At 44.9% G+C, this 12,615-nt stretch overlaps 1 protein-coding gene across 1 annotated transcript in view; it reads left to right on the forward strand.

Annotated features, from left to right (window-relative positions):
* The first annotated feature begins 2,113 nt into the window (after positions 1–2,113).
* Positions 2,114–12,615, forward strand: part of GPBAR1 (G protein-coupled bile acid receptor 1) — a 46,638-nt gene continuing 36,136 nt past the window's right edge. The window contains exon 1 of the mRNA XM_088472425.1: positions 2,114–2,216. The gene's annotated coding sequence lies outside the window, so the exon portion shown is untranslated. The remainder of the gene's footprint in view (positions 2,217–12,615) is intronic.

Raw genomic sequence — 12,615 nt, forward strand, 5'->3', positions numbered from 1 at the left:
CCATCTTGCCTTCTTCCCATAGTGCATCCTGGTGACATGTCTTCCCTAGGTAAATGATGCACCCGCACCCAGCTGTCCACATGATGTAAAAGAAAATGTAATAAAAAGGGAGGATGTGCTGGAAGAATAGGGCAAAATAGAGTATGCGTGGCAGAAATAATACAGAGAAATTGGTAAAGAGCTGATATCAAGAGAAAGGACAGTATACAAGTTAAAAAGTGAATGACAAAAGAGAAAGAAAGATAGACACCATAAAGAGGGAGTGAAAGTAACCATGAGAGTGTGAACTGCTGTGCGCAGGGAGATCAAGACAGGAAACCAGAGTGAGGAAATGGAGTAGAAAAAGACTACATATACTGTACTCAGCAGTGACACTAAATGCTGCAGCCTTGCAGCCACTGCTCTGTGGACAAATATATTATTACATGTAATATTAAACACGCTGTACTTATGGTGTGTACACACGGTACGATTAAAATACATGAACAATAACGATATCGATCATATCGTTATCGTTCATATTGTGCATTTCATTGATCGCAGGTCATTGGCCATCGTTGGTGGGTTCAATATCGAACATCCAACACACCCGGGAGATCGTACAACGATATCGTTATTGTTGTCGATCGTCCCGTGTGTACGCACCATTACTGTTACTGTGTGTAGCAGAACTTCACTTCAAGTTCTCAAGGATTGGACTTATATTGCCACCCATTGGTTAAAGTTGAGACTTCTATTAGGGTGGGAGGTACTAAGCGTTGCATCCGCGATGCGGTACATCCCCCTGACTTTGGGTACATACCGCGGTTCATTACCATGGTATGTATGTACCAAGAATACCTGAAGGTGGCGTTACCCATCTGGATGAAGCACCGGAATGTATCTCATTCCAGTGCTTAGTACATATGGGGATTGCAGTAAAAACCCAGAAAACTGCATTTTCGGTGGTTTTACTACATTTTCCCCGTTAGTATATCCCGGCCTTAGAGTAAAGCTGTAATTTAGCTCTCGTTTACTGTACTTTATCACCACTGTTTACAATAAAAGTCAAGACTGACTCACTCATTGTATTACTATTTATGTGCTTTTCTTTATTCACATTTATTTTTTAGCACATACTGTACATATTATGCAGTGCTTAACAGAGAATAATTATTCATCCCTGTCAGTCTCTGCCCCAATGGTTCTTACAAACGACGGGGTCTATGTACTAACCAAATAAAGTACTAACCAATCAGTTCCTTACTGACATTTTTCACACACAGCCTGTAAAGTGACAGTTAGGAGCTGATTGGTTGGTACTTAATCTCCATCCACTTTATGTCTCTCCAAGGCTTAGTACATAGACCCTATGCCATCCCTCCAACACACACAAGAGGTTAAATTCCTCAGGAGCCAATTACGCTACCAGTACGATTTTGGAGTGTGGGATGAAACACAGAATTCATGGGGAGAACCTACAAAATCCACACAGATAGGACCCTGGTTCCGAATTGAGCCCATGATCCCATCACTGTGTTACAGCAATGCTAACCACTGTGACACTATGTTGCCATTTTCAGACAAGTACATAAGAAGCAATTCAAATGTATAGGAAATGATTGACATGAAAAATGGTAAATATTAATGTCCCTGTGACCTAGGTCACTCTCAACCCTTTGATCACAAGAATCAGAAATGTGTTGCTTCATTTGCACTGTGTAAAATAATTACAGTTTACTTTAGAACTGTCGCACATTGCAAGAACCATATTTTGATCCACTGTATTTATACTTTTCAATCCAATCCTTTTTTTGTGTTAAAATCCAGTTTTTGGTACTGATGGAAGTTGTTGGAGATGAACAGGACGGAGCTCCATGATGTTTCGGATGGGGTTAATGACATGACATTAAATAATACACTGTATAAAATGATACCAGAGTTTACAGCGGCTTAAACCTACTTATAGCTGTGACTCTGCCCTGCTGTGGGATTTCCTCACTGGAAGTCCTCTTGGTTAGAATGCGGTTTGCTTGTGTTAGTGACTGTCACAGGCAAGGAGGGAGGGTCAGGTGGAGGCTGTGGGTACTGTAACATACAGCAGCACTTCCCCTCACTGTGTTACTGAAAATAGAGAAGTGATCACTGGTTGCTTCAGTCACACAGAAGTGAGAATCCCTGAGGAACCGGAGCTGCCACGAACTACCTGGATCCATCACCCATCCAACGTAACACAGGTATTGCCAGAGAGACTGCATGAAGCCCTGGACAGTTCCCAAAAACGGTGTGCTTGTCCACTAGCGTAAATGTGACACAGTATTGCAAACACTCTTTATGATTTGCAGACAAATATAAATATCAGCAGCTGCATGAAATACACTGACAGAGGGGAATTTTTCCCTGTTTTGTAATATTGACTAATTGGCAAGTTCCACTTCTCTTATGTACAGAGGATGTTTCTTTGTGCTTTGTCATCTGCATATTACAGTGTCTTTAGTGGGACATGCAGAATGCAATTATTATATATACAGCAGAACTGCACGTTCCTTGTTTCACAGTATAAATAAAATGTGTATAAATAACTGGACAGTACCACTTGTTTAGTCTGCTTCTGTCTCTATTCTGTATGTACAGACAACTGAACAGCACCAGTCCTCGTGTTCTTTGCACTCTGTGTTATCCTCTTTATCTGTTATATTATGCTGTATGTATGGACAACTGCATAGTATCTATAGTATATGGTCGGTGTAGTTGTCAGTGTTTGTTCATATTCCTTACAGTACCAATACTCTTATTGCGCGTCTGTAATTATCGGTATGCAGTTGGGAAGCCGGCGGACGTAATCCCGACTGCCGGCTTCCCGACTGCTTTATACCGGCTTAATTATCAGAAGCTGCTCAGTGTAACTGTAACTTAATAAAATAATTGTTTTTGTTCTGTGTAATGGATAAAGTATTTGGTATCCAGGGGCGTATCTACCCATTGGCCAGGATGGCAGTCGCCAGGGGCACCGACCAAAGGGGGGGTGCCACCCGGCAGTGCCACCAGTAGCCAAGGGGTGGACAAGTCCCTCGGCCCCACAAGTGTAGGGCAGACCGCAGTGATAGCGGTCTGCCCTACACAGTTTACAAACACGCAGCCGCCAGCGGCAGCTGTGTGTTTGTAGTAGCAGCCAGCTAATGAGAGTCTGCCTGACTCTCATTAGCTGCTGCGTCGTCAGCGGAGGGAGCCGGCTGGAGCTCACTAATGAGCTCCGTCTTCCGGCTCCCTCTGCAGCATGTGATGGGAGAGACGTCATGATGTATGATGTCTCTCCCATGCAGGAGAAGAGCGGGTGGGACTAAGTGGACAGCGGCGGTCGCGTCAGGAGCGAGGATCAGGTAAGTTTTTTTTCTCTCTTTGTGTGTGTGTGTGTGTGTGTGTGTGTAGGGGGGGCACTGAAATAGGGGGTGACCGCTTTGTATAGGGGTGGCCATTACTGGGGACACTCTATAGGGGAGGCCACTACTGGGGGCACGGGGGCACTGTATAGGGGGGCTACTAATGGGGGCAATGCAGCATAGGGGGATTGCTACTGGAGGGTTACTACTGGGGGCACTGCATAGGGGGGGCGCCAGTCCATTACTTTGCCAGGGGCGCTTGGATCCCTAGATACACCCCTGTTGGTATCTATTTGTATTATGTAAGTATAGATTGGATGCCGTTAAAATACAGATGGAAGGGATTCCGGCAGTCAGAATGCCGACTCCGGAATCCCGACACTTGTCAGAATCCCGGCGCTGGAATCCCGACACCTGTCAGAATCCCGGCGCCGGCATCCCGACTGCCGGAATCCCAAAGGTAAGTACCGGGGTTAGGGGGGTTAGCGTTAGGGTTAGGCACTAGGGAGAGGGTTAGGTTTAGGGTGCGGGAAGGGCACAGTTAGGTTTAGGCACGGAGGGGGGGGAGGTTAGAATTAGGCACCTGGGAGGGAGGGTTAGGGTAAGGAGAGGGGGAAAGTTACCATACCGACCGACAAAGTGTTGGTATTCTAACCCTGTCGGGATGCTGGCGTCAGTATTCTGACTGCCGGGATCCCGAACGCCAGCATCCCGTACCCATGCCGTATAGATAACTGCACAGCAGCACTTCTCTTGTTCTGTCAGTTGGAGTTATCACTAAGCATCTTACATTGCATGTATGCACAATTGCAAAGTATTACTTATCTAATTTTGTTTAGTCAGTATGTATTATTGTTGTGTGTTATGTGATTGACATTTTTTAAAGTGAAAATCTAAATGCATATTTTTTCTAGTAATGTGTAAGCCCATGGGGAATGTCTAAGCCATATTCAATGCTTTGTGTAATATACAGTATACCTTCTTGCATTTCTGATTGGAAAACGTTACTTTTGTTATTTCAACATGTTCAACACAGCAGACATAGACATACATGTTTAACCAAACTGATGCAGTCATACAGTATATATATATATAGATATATATATATATATACACATATATATATATACAAGACAAAAATAGAATGGATCTGTGGCGCTGCTCCTTAAATTGTTCAGTCTCAAGGGTAGGTGGTACTACTGGAAGTCTTTTTCCTCCTTCTAACAATATGTGTCACTATACTCCTTTTTAGCAAGCAGGTGGCAGCTTAGTCCTTGAAAATGCCGATTGGTAGGTCGGATAATCTAGGAACAAAGGGGGGAACAAGGACAAGCGCCTGATAGTGTAGTAGTTAAAAATACCATGAATTAAATGTATATATATTCATATGTGCGTACCATAGATATACTTGTATGTTAAGCATATAAGGAAACAATCCTTAGATCGCAGTCAAAAGGGTTCCACGTCAGACGCGACCTTGAGCTTATATTTCTTCGCCCAGGAAATCACCGACCAGATAGCTACAACCTTATTGGAGCAGAATAATTTGCTTCCATAGTGTGGTATATTTTGTAAATATTCAGTTTTAATATACAAAAATACACATATCACACACAAAAAAACCAAGAAAAAGTAGCTTATCTAATAAGTCACAGCGATCAATTCCTGTTGGGGTACCTCCAGGTACAGTTAGTATGAGTCCATTCAAAAGTCATATAAGGTAGGTATAGATGATGTATAGGGATGGTGTATCTACCCCAACGCATTTCGCCTCTCAGTAGGCTTCCTCAGGGGTCATGTATAGTAAAATACATGGGGCCTTAAATACCTCTGTTCCCTCCAAGATTTGTCCGATTTTGGCGCCAAAAAGCATCTCTTCCACTTTTGGCGCCAAAAATTCACTCCCGGTTTTGGCGCCAAAAAGCGTCACTCCCGGTTTTGACACCAAAAAGCGTCGCTTCCGGTTTTGCCGCCAAAACCGGAAGTGACGTTTTTTGTGCCAAAACCGGAAGTGCCGCTTTTTGGCGCCAAAATCCGAAGTGACGCTTTTTGACTGCGATCTAAGGATTGTTTCCTTATATGCGTAACATACAAGTATATCTATGGTACGCGCATATGAATATATATACATTTAATTCATGGTAGTTTTAACTACTACACTATCAGGTGCTTATCCTTGTTCCCCCCTTTGTTCATATATATATATATACACACACATTATATATATATATATATATATATATATATATATATATACACACATATATATACACACATACAGTACATACAGTGCATATATATATATATATATATAATATTGAGAGAATCATGTAGAAACTAACAGCTAATGCCTAATAGCTACAATAAAGGAAACATTTTTAAAGAGCGATCCCTTGGATCCCTCTCCATTATGTGCCGCTTGCAGGTGAGCAGTCCGATGACGGTGCATGCACATTACATAAGTTAGGTCCAAAACCCATCAAAATTATAGTGATACATCCCGGAGTACTGATAGCTAGTGAGTACTTGAAGATGGTCAGATTGGATCACATCACAGTTTTCATGCAATCTTTGAATCTCGCTTTTAGGGTTCTATTAACAAAGGAAAGTGAAAAGCTGTGTTTATGGAGATAAAAGGGAAGCTTTTCACTTCTCTTTTATCTCCATATTTATATTTTTTGGGGTGCCGGAACAGACCTAGCAGTAAAGGTCTGTCCTGGCGAGGAGACAATAGAGCACAGTGTCGTCTTTGCGAAACAAATTGTGCACTGAACCACAGCAACCAGATAGCAATGTCTAAACTTAAATACGTTTATTTTCATCTCTAATCTAATTTATGTTATTTTATTTTTATTTTTTTTCTTCTAAAAGGCTGTTCCTTATGGAACATTTACATATTTCTAATTAAGAGTCACCAGCTCTCCCCCCAACCACCCCCCTCTTTCTTCCTTTCTTTCTTCCACTCTTGTATTCATTTATTTATCTATTTTTAATTTTTTTTTCTACTTTTACTTTAATTTAACTGTGTTTTCTTTTTTGTTTTTGATTACTGCAGTTAAGGTGTGGATCTATTTCTATGTCTAGTACTTGTTATGTGTGATGTATATTTCAAGCTATGTTACCGAATGTATGTTGTTTTTCTCACAAACTGTTTTTTGGAAGCAAAAAAAACAACAACAAAAAATCTACCAATAAACATATATTATTTTAGACAACCTGAATCACTGAAATCACAGTGGGGGCAAAGAGGGGTTGAGTGACAAGCAGGGAAGTCTGAGTGGCTTGTGGAGGTAAATGGGGGGGGGGGGGTTGAGTGATATGTGTGGAAATATGAGTGGCTTGTATAGGTAAATAATAAGTTTGAGTAACATGTGGGAAGTGTGCGATTCATGTGGGATCTGAGTGCATTTTGAGGTTAGTTGGATTATCCTGTAGCAGGCAGAAGGTCTGATTGGCTTACAGAAGGTCTATGGGGCATGTGGGAGCATTCTGGAACAGGTATCATGGGAGTTTTTATTGGGGGGAGGGGTTGTTCCTGAGTTCAGAGTAATGTGTGGCCCTTTTGTGTTTCGGATGCCCATCACTGATTTAGACTCAGGTTAGGAGAGAGGAATAGACTTACTTTCAATTAAATAAATTCTGCTGTTCGAGGATAAAATGAGTTTAATCTGTGAATCATTCATCCAATTATACTTCCACAATATAGCTCATTATTTTGCAGGCAGAAAACAATTTGCTTAAAATAAAAAAAGCAGATTTACTATTCCATAAAGTGTATTTACTTTTCTTTTACAAGTACTAAATCTGTTTGCAAAATTATTCGGACCAGAAACAGCATTCTTATGGACACCTAGAAACTGTATTTGCCCCCCTAATGAATAAGCAGAATTTTCTTCATGTTTCCATATATTGATAGTGCTACCTACCAAGGCTGTATACTGTGCATGAACATTTTTCAAAAGTGAGGTTAAACTTAATTATACCGCATTACCTGTATGTCACCCATCATACAGTATCTGTCATAAAGTGGTCTAGATTTTACTCCAGAATTACAGACCTGATAATAATTATCCTTTATTTCTATAGCTCCAACTTACTCCATAGTACTGTACAATCGGGATTCATTCAGTATCACAACACAGGGGATGCCGGCGCTCAGAATACCAGTGCCGGAATCCTGACACCTGTCAGATTCCCGGCGCCGGCATCCCGAAGGTAAGTAGCGGGGTTGGGGGGAGGGTTAGGGTTTGGCACTAGGGGGAGGGTTAGGCACTAGGGAGAGGGTTAGGGTTAGGCACTAGGGTGAGGGTTAGGCACTAGGGGGGAGGGTCAGGTTTAGGGTGCGGGGAGGGGGAGGTTAGATTTAGGCATTTGGGGGGATGTTAGGCTTAGGCACTGGAGAGGGAATCGATATGATTTACCACCGGACGCCTGTCAGGCGGTTGGAATCCTGACAGCAGCTGCCCGACATGGGTGAAATTCCTGATCGTCCCTAAGGTAAGTAATCACTAACTTAATTCCCTCCCCTAACCCTCTTTAGGGGTGCCTAACCCTAACCTTCACCCCAGTGCCTAACCCTAATCCCCCCTCTAAGTGCCTAAACCTAACCCCCCTTCCCCGGCGCCTAGACCTAAGTCCCCCGGGGTGTGCCTAACCCTAAGTCCCCCCTGGGGGTGCCCCCCCCTTAACCTAGCCTGACCCTAACCTCCAGGGGGGGTGTCTAACAGAGCCATAACTAGACTTTTTGGTGCCCTGTGCCAGAAAGAGCATTGTCGCCCCCCTCAATTTTCAAAGGGACATAATGCACCCAAAAAAGGGCCATGGCTTCCTGGGGAAGGGCCAGGGAAGAGATAGGAGAGGCCAGAAGATGCTGGGGATGAAATAAGAGGAAGATACAAGCAAGAATGATAATAAACAGAAATTTGACATGCCCAAACAGCGCCTCCTGACCTGTGGTGCCCTGTGCCATGGCACCGGCCGCACTACCCTAGCTACGGCCCTGGTGCCTAACCCTAAGTCATCCCGGGAGCCGTAAACCTAACCCTCCCTCCCCCCGCGGCTGTCTGCGCTTGGCGACGGGCATCACTGCGATCAGGATGTCGGGTGCCGGTCTCCCGGCGTCAGTAAAATGACATGCGTCTAGATTTAGATGCCTGTCATTTAACCCTCGCCGGGATAAAGCAGTCGGGAGGCCGGCTGTCGGGATTAGGTCTGCCGGCTTCCCGACTGCATACCCTGGGGAGGGAGGATTAGGGTTAGGGTAGAGAGAGGAGGAGGGTTAAGATACCTACCAACAAGTGTTTGTATCCTTCCTAACCCTGTCGGGATGCTGGCATCGGAATTTTGACCTCCGGGATCCCGAGCGCCAGCATCCCATACCCATCCCGTATAATCTGGGAGAATATCCATAATATAATAGAATAATTTATTGTCATTAACAGCATGGGGTATATTTACTAAAGTGCGGGTATTTAGAAGTGGAGATGTTGCCCGTAGCAACTAATCAGATTCTTGCTATTATCTTCTATAAGGTGCTAGATAAATGTTAAGTAGAATGTGATTGGTTGCTATGCTATGGGCAACATCTCAACTTCTAAAAACCCGCACTTTAGTAAATATACCCCCCATGAGTGATGTAAATGAAAACCATGTAGCACACTACCACATAGGGAGCTATTTACTAAGCAGTGTTAGGAGACAGAGTGAAAAGTTGTAATGTGCCAGCCAATCAGCTCCCAACTGTCATTTTGTAAACAGATGTGAGATGGCAGTTAGGAGCTGATTGTCTGGCACCTTATCACTTTTCACTCTGTTTCCTAACACTGCTTAGTAAACAGACCCCTTAATAAGACAAGCGGCAGTTACATTACAAATGAAAAGATATAAAACAAGATCATTACAAGCATTTAGCATATTTAGTATGTGCGTCACAAACCATGAGAGTGTTCTTCAACTGGAGGGAAGGCGATCTTCTGAACTATGGAAATGAGGCATTGCAATAAGGCTATTTTATAGAGTTTAAATGGAATAAATATATCTTGGTCCAAAAGTCATAGTTACATTATGGAAACATTTGGCAGAAAATAACACATTGTACACATACCTGTTAAATACATGTAAAAAACTGTTTCAAATGTTAAACACAATTATAAATATATGGAACTATCAGGGGGTATAAATGTGTGCACTGGGCCACTTCCTCCCAAGCCTTTGTTTACCTGCTGGGAAGCGGGTCCCTCCTCCTCTGCAGTGCCATCTTCCCAGTGATATTCAGGAAGATGGTGCATGGGATTGGGTATGATATCCCGGCTGTCGGGATGCTGCTAGTCAGAATACCGACAGCGGCATCCCGACAGGCAGAATCCCGACACGCATTGGAGTGAATGGTATTTTCCCTACCCATACTATAATCCTAACTCTAACCCACCCTTCTCGGAGCCTAACCCTAACCCTTCCCCCCTAGTGCCTAAACCTAACCTCCCTCTCCCCGCACCCTAAACCTAACATCCCCTTCCCGGTGCCTAAACCTAACCCCCCCAGTGCCTAAACCTAACCTCCCCCTCCCCTCCCCGCACTCTAATCCTAACCTTCCCTCCCCGTTGCCTACCTTATGTGGCAGCTGCCGCTGACTCAGAAAACATCTCTGGGAAATTTTGCTGGAGCCATTTTCCTGGAGATAAGTGCATGAGCAATAGAGAAATCACTGGAAAAATGGTGCACATAAACTCTGGCACAGAGCTAGACTTTTTGGTGCCCTGTACCAGAAAGAGCATTCTGAAAAATGCCCATAGCCTCATGGCGAAGGGCCAGGGAAGAGATAGGAGATGCTGGGGATAACAGAAGAGGAAGCTAAAAGTGAGAATAATAATAAACAGAAAATTGACAGTTCCAAACAGTGGCCCCAGCCCGGCGGTGCCCTGTGCCATGGCACAGGCCGCACTACCCAGAGCTAGATTTAGACCTTATGGGGCCCTAGGCAAGATACTGGTTTGGGGCCCCCTTCCCTCAAACAATCCTGTGCATATATTATAGTAGGTGTCGCTGGAGCAAGATACACACATCATATTGTATACATGCATCAATATATATATATATATAAATATATATATATATATATATAGTTTGAATTTTGCTCTAGTGACACCTACTGTAATATATGCAGTTACTAGATGCACAGTGTTACTAGATCACATTATATATATATATATATATATATCATCCTGTACAAAAAAATACTATATATATAGCTAGCCAACAGTGTATACACACATATTTGTATGAAATGAGTGTGTATTTGTATATATTTATATATACATATACACAAACAGGGTGATAGGCAGGGCCGAAACTAGGATATCTGTCACCCGGTGCAAGGTAGTAATTTTGCGTCCCCTCCCTTCCCATACCTGGATTTTGTCCTTGCTCCTCCATAAGGCAGTGCACTAGTCAAACGTCCCTGGTATAGTGACTTACATTATCCACATACCATAATGCCCATTACACATTATGCCACACACTGTAGTGCTTATTACCAAAGTGCCACTTACATATTTGCCCGACAACCATTTTTGCCTCACAGTAAGGCTTCTAATTACTTAAAATTACCTGCTCATTGTCAGAGGTGTTTTATGCTCATTGCCAGGGGGTTCCATGCTAGTTGCCAGGGGGATTCATGCTCGTTGCTATGGGGTTAATGCTCATTGCCAGGGGTTACATGCTCGTTGCCATGGGGTTTATGCTCGTTGCCAGGAGGTTTCACGGGAGAAGATGCAGCTTTCAGCATCTTCTCCTGGCACTTGCGCTGGCCTAACAGACACTAGAGGTCCAGTAAGGACCTCTAGCATCTGTCTCCTCCTTGGCGGCGGCCATTTTTGGATGGCCGTTTTCTGACTCTCCAGCCCCCAAGCCACAGTGAGTCATCCCTTTTTCACCCCCTGCATTCTGGCACCCGGTGCACGTGCACCTCTAGCCCCCCCCTAGTTGCGGCCCTGTGATAGGCGATACGGGAGAAAAGGGGGACAAACACGGCGAGATGGGAGGAAAAGGGGAAGAATATGGTGAGACAGAAGAAAAGGGGGAAGAACAGAGGGAGACGGGAGAAGGTGAGGGAACAGTGAATAAAAAAAACACCTACACAATAGGTAGTGACTCAGCAATTACATATATATATATATACACACACACACACAGGTGGGAAAGCAGTGTTATTTAAGAGGATAAGAAACATTGTTAAGTTAAACTTACCCACTGGGGAGTGGAAGTCTCCTGTACTTCCATCAGCACAGGGGAGGTAGAGTTGTCCCGGGAATGCCACAATGCAGAGATGGAGGGGAGCTGACTGTGGAGCGGGAGCTGGCTACAGCAGCGCAGTCTGCAGAGGTGGGGGGTTGGTTTGAGTAGGCTGCCGCTAACTAGTGGGGGTGAGGGGGGCACTTGGGCTGACTACAATGGAGAAGGCAGGCAACTTGTACTGTGACTGCAGGGGCTGGCTAGTACAGCAGCAGAGTCTGCGGGGGAAGGGGGGTTTGACTGGGCTGGCCGCTGACAGCATGAAAGGAAGTTGCGGAGAGGAGCGCTGTATACAATGTGGGCAGTGGGGGGGTGTCAGCAGAGGAGAATGGCTGAACTCACCGTGTCCCCGGGCTGGCAGCTGTAGGACTGTAACTCCGCCTCTGAGTCCTCCTCCACCCGCATTGCAGAGGCAGAGACCTCACGTGCTGCTGCTGAGCTCACGTGCTGCTGCTGCTGTAAGTTCTCTCCCCGGCCGGTGACAGGCTTCAAACACAGAGCAGCAGGCTATTCCCCAGGGCCAGATTTCGGAGGTGGGTGGCCACGGGCCCCTTAGGACCCGACGGACCCTAGGCGGACGCCTAGGTTGCCCTATGGTAAATCCGGCCCTGTCACTACCCTAGATACAGCCCTGCTCTGGCACTGTACCAGAGTCCACACTGCGCATATGCCCAGGGCCGGATTAAGGGGGGGACGACAGGGGCAGTTGTCCCAGGGCCCCCACACACAGAGGGGCCCCCACCTCTAGAGCATGCAGGGGGGGTTTCTGAGTAGCTAGAATCCCCCCCGACGGACCAATTCCCCCTGATACCGTGGCCGGTGGGGGCAGAGCCAATACATCAAGCCCCACCCCCAGATGACCCGCAAGTCACGGCATTACGGCAAAAGGGGGCTGAGCCTAAGGATGTGAGCAGCAGCTGTATAAAAAGTGTGTATATGTACTGTTTTATTGTGTATATACTGTATG

This window comes from Taudactylus pleione, unplaced genomic scaffold, assembly GCF_031769625.1.
Source record: "Taudactylus pleione unplaced genomic scaffold, aTauple2 ptg000122l, whole genome shotgun sequence".
NCBI lineage: Eukaryota > Metazoa > Chordata > Amphibia > Anura > Myobatrachidae > Taudactylus > Taudactylus pleione.